Source organism: Anabrus simplex, chromosome 2 (assembly GCF_040414725.1).
Source record: "Anabrus simplex isolate iqAnaSimp1 chromosome 2, ASM4041472v1, whole genome shotgun sequence".
Lineage (NCBI taxonomy): Eukaryota > Metazoa > Arthropoda > Insecta > Orthoptera > Tettigoniidae > Anabrus > Anabrus simplex.
In genome coordinates, this window is record NC_090266.1 from 611,785,845 (window position 1) to 611,793,559 (window position 7,715).

Genomic DNA, 7,715 nt, shown 5'->3' on the forward strand with positions numbered 1-7,715 from the left:
TACTTAAGGTTAAGTTATTATCTTCAAGCCAGCTCAGGATATTACTCACTATATTGCCTGCCTTTATTTCTAACCCTCCATAACTTTCATCACATACAAAAACAGTAATATCATCTGCAAACAAAGTAAATTGCATTCCTTGCATATCATCGACAATTTGGACTATATCATTGATAAATTCTAAAAATAATAATGGTCCAAAAACTGATCCCTGTGGAACACCATAATATATGTTTCAGGTACAGGAATTCACATTCTTAATTTAATTTTTGCTCCAATCAGTACCGGTTAATTATATTTCATAAATCTGTTTTATATCCCCTAAAATTATTTGAACCAGTTTTAGGCCATTCCCCGAACTTCATACATGCATAACTTTTCTGAAAACAAGTTGTGGTCAACTATATCAAAAGCTTTTCTTGTGTACGTATGTTGGGTATTCAGCCCGAAGGCTGGTTGGATCCTCAACAGGTTCACCATTAACTGTCATAGAAGGCCTAGATATCACTGAAGAGGCGTAATAGGGAAATGAGGAGTGAGGTACTTTCCCGTTGCTTTCCTCACCGAGCCAAAAGTAGCTATTGCACATCAGTCTGCCAAGCCCACTGAACTGCCTGCACCAACCGACCCTATGAGCGACATTTTCACACAATTCAGAGCAGGGACTGGCTGCATAAGGAATGGCATTACTAGCGTCACTCATACCTCAGCCACTTTCATATTGTCAAAGCCAAGGAAGAGACTGAGACAGGTCAATAAAAGTAACAATTTTATTCTAGCCCATACCAGAAGACATAGCGCACTCTAAACACTACATCCTGCCAGCAAATGCGTAAGCTATTCTTAAGTCTAAGAAAATAACTTAACATGCACCCTTCGCATCTAGTGTGTCATATATCCGTTCAATAAAGTTAATGAATGCTGTGGAAGTTGATCTGTTTTTGCGAAAGCCATTTCAGCAACCGGCTAATATATTATACTTCTCCAAGAATGATAATAGTCTATCGTACATAACTCTTTCCAGTATTTTTGGGAATACAAACGGGAGGCAGACTGGTCTATAGTTACCAGCATCTTCTTCACTACCCTTTTTATGCATCGGAACAGCTTTCGTTAACTTGAGTTTGTTTGGAAATTTACCAGTTGTTAGTGGCAAATGTATCAAATAACAGAGAGGCTTGATTATGTATTGGTAACAGCATTTAATAAGGTAGTTTGGATAACCATCTAAACCAGAAGACTTCTTTTTACCCATCTGTTTTATTACCTTCTCTATATCTTTCTCAATCGCAGGAGTATGAAACATGGATGATACATCCCTATGAGCAGTATTCACGTTTGTTCTTATCATTGATATTTGAAATTTTTCCGTTAAATTCAAGACTGCTTCTAGAAAATTGTTATCAAAGATTTCTGCAACTTCTTCTGGACCATTGACTTCTCTCTCCGCATTTCTAAAAGTTTCTTTTTTTGGCACTAGAGTACCTTTCTCCCTTTTTATAATGTTCCACATACATTTAGACCTGTTTTAAATTTTTTAAAGTCATTCTCATTATGCATTCTTTTGGTAGCCTTCGAAACTTCTCGATATTTTTTATCAACTTGTGAATACTAATAAATAAATGATAATAATATATCATAAATAAATATATCGGAATAACTTAATAAAATCATAGGAATAATTAAATTAATAAAATCATTATTCGAAATGTCCGTGGTATGGGCGCCAGAGATCACCAGAATGGATCCCTCGAATTTAGGTAGAGCATGATCATTCTTTATCCCCCAGGGCGTGTACAGAACGCTGCGTACTGGTACATCTGCTGCAGGCCTTACCTAACCTCCTGAAAACGACTAAATAGGTAGGAACTGCACCTAGGTTCACCAATAACTCAACTGATTCTAAAACATCTAACTATATTCTTAATAAAATCCGTGCACGAGCACCTCATCAACACCCCAAAATGCACTTATAATACACAAACAAAAGATTGCTGGAAGACTCAATATTTACAACAACAATAATGAAAACAGCGGGGAAACGAAAGCGAGAACTTAGCCACCATTTGTAGTTAGTTCGTTGAACAATATATATATATGTATGTATATAAGAACACTTCACTGTCTCTGTATCAACACGACTTGCCGATTCTCATAATCGGCAGTTATAACATCACACAGATACTGTACCTCGTAATACTGTGTTCACAGATTAACACTTGTTGTAAACATATATACATTTGAGCAACACACGCTTGTCGATCCTGAACATAAATTATGGAAAGTCTGAGATAGCTTTCGCCAACATATAATGCCAGACCACCACAAGTGCTACAATACTTAATGCGTAAGCACTCCACAATTTGCCGATCATCCACTTTTCACGAACATAACAAGACTGCGTTCCACGAACGTTTGAGTCCAGTCCATTGTAGCCGTGTCACTCGAATACCGTATATCCAGTTTCACTCCCGTGTGTAAGCACCACTTCCTTCCCGTACAGTCTGTCCGCACTACTTCCTTCTCGTACAGTGTGTCAGTTGTGGTTCCCGCCGTTTGATCTACCTTTATAGGCATCAGCATTCCCCTTCCTCTCACATGGTACGTCTGGATTGGTCCTCGCCAGCCAATCATGAGTGATCCTCTTGTCAAGACCATACCCTGAAATCTTTCTTGGGTTGTTTCACATGAGTCATAGAACTTTCCTAGTACAACAACAAGCTCAAATCATAAGTAATCCAAATTACCAGAGTCAAATATAGCGCTGCTTTCCCACTCGTTGTTCAAAACACATTACTCATACTACATATGTGGAGATCTCCCAGCTTACAAATATTAGTGACAAAATATACAAATGAAATAATAATAACAACAACAATAATAATAATAATAAATCGAATACTGACAATAATATCTCTCACTTCTACATACAGTGCGAGGGTGTGATGTAGGTATTATCAGAATTTATTTTTATATTTCTTATTATAATCCTTCATTTCACGCACTTGCTTAAAAATCTTAACCGTCTACTTGAATTTCTAATTTCTATTGTAATCCACCCATTCCCGTAATTCGTTACAATTAACTTTTTGACTGGTATTGGCACTTGATGATAATAGTTGAACAAACCCCAAAGACTCACTGAAGGCCTCATTAGTTGAGTTATATCTATATACACTTTCCCAAGTTTTCTAGCCCAACAACTGCTTAAAGTATGAAATATTTTCCTTGTTACTAATTCTAGTTTCCCTGTAAATTGTATTGTTATTTTTTAAATTACTCTTTCCTATTACCCTAAAATTTAGTTGCACAATTCGAGCAAAATTATCTGAAAAACCTGTATCATAAACTTCTATATCATAATTCCATATTTCCTCATTCAATACAACTCGATCAACTGCTGACTGGGGCCCCAGAAATTCTAGTTGGTAGATTTACAACTGCCTTTAGACCATTGAAGGAAAGCAACACTTCTGGCCTTTGCTTATCTTGCCCAGCATTATTCTCTAAAAAATTACATTAAATTCGCCCTTGATTATTACATTCTTATTCTGTAGGTCCTCTAAAATTATTTCAATATTATTATAACACTTTCAACATTACCGGAAGGATTTCTATAATTGCATATAAGAATTAACTTATAATCCAATAGTTCAACAATGCTAGCCTCTAAATGCACCTCTACATGCAGATACTAAAATGTATCCAACTGCTTACATTTGATGTTATTATTCATATATATTTATGAACCTCCACACTTCATTTTCCTTCTACGAAACTAACTTGCAAGAGAAAAATCATCTAATACAAAGTTTGAAATCTCATCCTCTACCAACCAATGCTCAGTTAAACATAAAACATCATATCGTTGTAGGTTATCTGCCAACAGAACGTTCATACATAGAATTTTATTTCTTAGAGTTTGAAGATTGTGGTGGAAACAAATTTATATCTCCATTTAGATTATTACTATTGTTACCTTTTACCTTAAAAATCCTGCTGTGGTAATACTGGTCGTTTTCTTGTCCCACTTGACGTTCTTACAACTGATTTTCATTTCCCTGTTCCCTTGTCACCGCTCCCCGAATATACCTCCCTATAACCCTTCTAAACAAATTCCCTAACTTATATATACCACTGCGCTGGTTGTTTAGCTTGTCATCCTTCAGTTCGTCCTGATGGTGCTCCAACATTCAGCTTCTCCAGTAACTCCTCTCCTCGTTCATCCAAGTGACCCTTTCAGCAAATTCAACAAAAGGGTGGGGGTTGAATAACAGCTGAAGTTCGATAACATGGTATGAAAACCGGGTGATGTGTCCAATAAACAACGTCGATGTCATAGGTTAGTATAATCGTTGTTATATAAATCGCATGATGTTGCTTCAGGCCGACAGTTTAATTGGGCTGTTATTCGCTCTATTCTTAAAGGATTATAAGGTATCATAACACGTGATGCAAGAGTATTACTTTATGCGGATGATATTGTAATTTATTCGCCTAATGAAGTCTGGAAGTCTGCAGAAGTAATATCAATAGTGCATTAACTAATGCTAAGGCATGCTTAAATGAGCACGGCTTTGAATTGTCCCCTACCAAAAATGTGGTCATGATTTTTACGCATAAATGCAACTATAATACAGACTATTACACATCCGATCGTAAGAATGAACAAATAGTTAGGTATTTATTTAGATAATAAACTGTCCTGGCGATCCCATTTTGAACACCTTTCAACGGAGGCTCAAACATTTACCAATCTATTGAAAATGACGATTCGACGGGACTGGGGTGCTGATCCCGTAACGGCTTTATTAATTTACCGGCATACAATACGCTCGCTTTTAGATTATGCATCCTTTTATTCTGATATTGAGTAGTATCAGGGCCCAAAGAGGACAAATGAGACACTTTTTCATCGTGCACAAATGTACACGCATAAATTATATTTCTTTTCCAATTTGTCCTAGACGCGCCGAACGATAAAAATTGTTAAAATACCCCCAAATTTAGATATTTATACATTGACAATACTATTTTTTCTATTTGTCCTAGGTGATCCAACGAAAAATGGCTTAAATACCTATAATTTATGACTTTTATAATATTATTAATTATTTATCTTAATCGGGCCCATTGGAAGATAGATTGATTAAATACCTAAAATGGCGAAAAAATGGTTAAATAAAATAAAAATAAAATAAAAATGTGGTTAGATACCCACTAATTAAGACTATTATACTAACATATTATATTTTTCCTATTGTTCCTTGATGTGACCTGCAAAAATATACAAGAATGACTTATGAATTAATTGTTTTCCTTCCCGCGTTTTCTTAAGAAACTTAACTAAGGACGAAAAACAAACAATGATTAACTCAAGAATACTTTGCAGTTTTTTATTCATTTATACAGCTTAAAAGTTGTCTGTAATCAGTCTATGCTGAGCATCGAAGATTAGATAATTTTTTCCATACATTATTACATACATTGTTGTTTTATCCGGTATAGGAGCGTTAAATGTTGCACACAACTTCATACTTGTTTTTTTTAGCAGAAACAACATTTCTACGCTTACTCCTGTTAATAACATAAACAGAATATGATTTAATATACTGACGAGGACTAAAACCAACGTCTGTGCTTTGTTGAGTTATGCACTTGAAATTTGTAAACGCATCGTAAGCTTTTAAGAATTTTCCTGGAGGGTCAAGATTATAAGATTCTTCTGGAAATATCTCATCTCGAGCATTTTTACATATATGTTCGGAAGCTGTACATGGTCAAAGGGAGACGAATCTAACAGCTGATTAACTTTTCTGTTGGTTTGGAACACTAGAAAAATAATTAATGGCCGATCAAACTCCATAGACTGATAGAAATTGGCAATGTCTATCTCAAAATTCCTTTTACCAACAATATCCGAAAATTCATGTGCTTGTAGGTACAAAATGAGATGAAACTTTTTGGATTTTTATATATTTGCTCTCTGAACTCAACTTCATGATTTGGTTCGTATTTGACAACAGGAGCACGTATGTCTAAATGTGTAATAGTTACTTTTCCTTCTGCTGGAAGAGAAGCATCGTCGAATGTTCCATTTTCTTTTATTGATTTCCATCTATACAGTGCATCTCCTGCGTTTGGGCTCCAAGTGAAACTAATTGTATAATTACCTTCCCACTCAATATTTTGATAATCTTTTAAGAATTCACCTAACATTTCTAACGGATACAGTACTTCGACTGATTTTGATTGCAATTTGCCATTGTTGACAATGTTAGATTATAATCTAACTTCCTCACTTAAAGGCGAAACGAGTTGATGCAATACAGAGGCAACAATACCCAGATGTTCTGTTATCGAAACAATATTGTTAACTATTTTAACAGTTACTGCAGACAACAAGAATGCTGGGTAAGTATCCATGAGTCCCACGTTCGATTTTCCTTCGTGATTTGTATAGTCTGTACCATTAATGTGAGTAACATCCAAATTCATGAATAGTTGGAACTTATTCTTTTCCCAACCATCACCAACTTTAGCTTCTATTTCGGTGTCTTTGTTTGGTACCATAACGTTATTTTTACTTATTTCATTCACAGGTAATGTATGCCGCTGATAGCTTTCGATTTTCTACATTTATATAAAAGAAAATATTGTATCCTCTTCACAATGCCTTCGTCAGGATTTACAATTTCAAATGACTTTATTGGATGTTCAACAGTTAGTTCTCCAAAAATAACGACTTGAATATACGTTAGTTTTGCTACCCTAACTTTCGGAATAAAATGTAAAGTATCTCTTGCTTTAACATAGATTGGAAGCACAGTTACATCTATTTTATTTTCTTTATCGTTGATGTAAACATCGAATAGTTATTTTATTTGAGATTATGCGTATATATCTACACCAAGATGGTTTTTAATACAATAACTATTTTTCTAATTGAGCACTCGTACCAAAATGTATGGATGATAAAGGAAGGATCAGTTTTAAGTCCAGCGTTGATTTCTATCTTGTCAAAAAACTTCTTATTGCTATCTATTGATATTCTAGTTAGATTATGAATATCATTTGTTAAAGGTGCAATTTCTGTTTTTGCAGGGTTATCTCGAAACACTGTCTCTATTTCTTCTCTTGTGTAACAGTTCTTTAGATCAGATGTATCTTTACTCGGGTTTGTGATCGATAACTGATTTTCTAACTATTCTTTGGTGATAACATCATATATGTACGAAAATATTTTGGCTACCTCTTATTTCAGCTACTTTTTAATTTCGTGAACTTTGTGCATCTTTAATTATATTATAATTATAATTTCACTTTATTTCATTTCCACTCCATACATACATACATACATACATACATATCTTTATTGCCCACCCTAGTGTACACCATCGGCTTACAGGCAATAAAGACAGACAGAGCGAAACAAAGGAAAACAAGCAATAATAACAACTACATATCTCTTAAAACTACTTAACTACATTTACTACCTCTACATCTACTCAGTATCATCCCACACGTACGCGGATAGCCAGCACACATGCAGGACGATACCGCACTACTAACTACCCAAAGCCCAACCCCTGACTACCACCTAAAAAAATAAAAAAAATAATTAGACTGGTCGCTGCAACAGCCCTGGCATGGAACACACGCCCACCAACCCGTCTACAGCAGCCACCAGCCTTGCCACGTGAGAACTGGTATCG